Source organism: Lepisma saccharinum, chromosome 16, assembly GCF_977018435.1.
Source record: "Lepisma saccharinum chromosome 16, izLepSacc3.1, whole genome shotgun sequence".
Taxonomy (NCBI): domain Eukaryota; kingdom Metazoa; phylum Arthropoda; class Insecta; order Zygentoma; family Lepismatidae; genus Lepisma; species Lepisma saccharinum.
Window position 1 is genome coordinate 20,450,263 of NC_139244.1, and position 1,905 is coordinate 20,452,167.

The following is a 1,905-nucleotide window of genomic DNA, read 5'->3' on the forward strand; positions in this document are numbered from 1 at the left end:
AAATCCATGCACCTGTTAACAATTTATCAATTGGTATATACGTACATGTATGCATATAATATTTACATACAATTAATCCTTTCATAATAAATGGTTACCAAATTTCATTACACATTTACAGAATTATATTCCACTTATTAAGATATTTTGTAAGAATATAGATTACCGAGGATGAAGGAGAAGTAGGTAAACAAGGCAGTGTCAGTGGCGCTTGATGTCCACTCCTGTACAATTCCTGTAAAAATGGTTCTCTGTATGTTTCATAAAGTTTGCACTGAAATATAATGTGGTTCAGAGTTGCAGTATATTCATTGCACAAACAAAGTGGTGAAGTCACTAAATTCTTCTTGTAAAGGTGAGCTGCGGCGATAGTGTGATTTAACCTGCAGCGCATTATAGTTATGAGTGAACTCTGGGAGAGTTGAATCTGTTTAAACCAACATGCCTTTGGAATTCTTTCTTGTATAGAATAGTACGCCTTACCGCATTGAGTCCCAGTATTTGTCCACAACCTTTGCCAGTCAGTAAGTAATATTTCTTTAATGTGTGATTCCAAAACTACAGACGGAAACTTTATGGAAAGCGGCTGTTGGATTGTTTGATTCGCTGCATATTTTGCCAAAGTATCTGCTGTATTATTCCCTTCTATAAAAGAATGTCCAAGTGTCCAAATAAAGTTGATATCATATCCCAATGTAATTAATTTCAGTGTCAATACTATTTATGTTAAAAATATACCATTCCGTATGACGACCATGATGCAAACTGTAATGAATTTAGCACAGAGGCTGAATCGGTTGCAATTAGAACTGAATTCAATTTCTCTTGTACATAAAGCAATTCCTGTCGTATTGCGAAAGTATATAAAAGTGAATAAGCATACAGATTAGTCTTCATGCAGCATAATTGAAGACTAAAATTGGTAACCGTTGTAAGTACCACAATAATTCAAAGACCGTTTTCCACGTTAAACTGTGAAATGTGCCATGCTTTATAATGTGGTAAACGTAAAATGTGGCTGGTAGCCCTCTAAGTAGTTCAAAGGGCGTGTAAAGAGGTCACTAGTATGCACGTTCTTACGGACTGATGTGCGGAACGATGCGATTTCCCAACACTTTCGCTTTTGGCACTTACAACGTTTACCACTTTTAGACCTCAATTTCTAAGCAGCACCCGTTTCCCAGCAACCGGAAAAATTACAGTTTATAGTCAATAACCAATTGTAAGATTACGTCATAATATAATTGACGTCATAAAGTAAGGAAAGAATTCTGTTTCAAATTCAACATTTTAAATGTCATATTACTCAGTTAGAGGGAGGCGTATCATACTCACATTGCAACATGCTGTGAACGCACATATAGGGCGGAGGAGGAGGAAGGAATTCCACACCTTTAATCTCGGTCATAGTAGAGATGATGTAATCAGCACCACATTCTTCCAGCAGCTTTTAACCTTCAAGGATGTCCCCAAGTACTCATTTATTAGAGGCTGAATGAACCCCAGAACACCTACTTTATGCGTGATATATTCTCAACATGAGATCGCCTACCCTACCCTGGGAATCAAACCAGGGTGTCCCGCATGGTCGTAGTCAGATACCCTAGTGACAAGAACACCGCGGTACCTTCTCTAATGTATGTGTGTGTGTTTAATGTAGTTACCAAGTGAACTCATTCTTACTCATTCGTTTCGTTGCCTATCTCCATTTGACACAAGTACTTCCTGAATAACCCACTGGAGGCATCACCACCTACAAAGATTATGCAATCATATCGTCACAATTGGGTTGTTGAGGACTTCAAATGATAACTCCTAACACAGAACCACACCGTGACAAAGATAACAACGCCTCGTTTTTTTTTTCTGTTGTTCTACGTCAGGTTGGTCAACGTGATGTATATA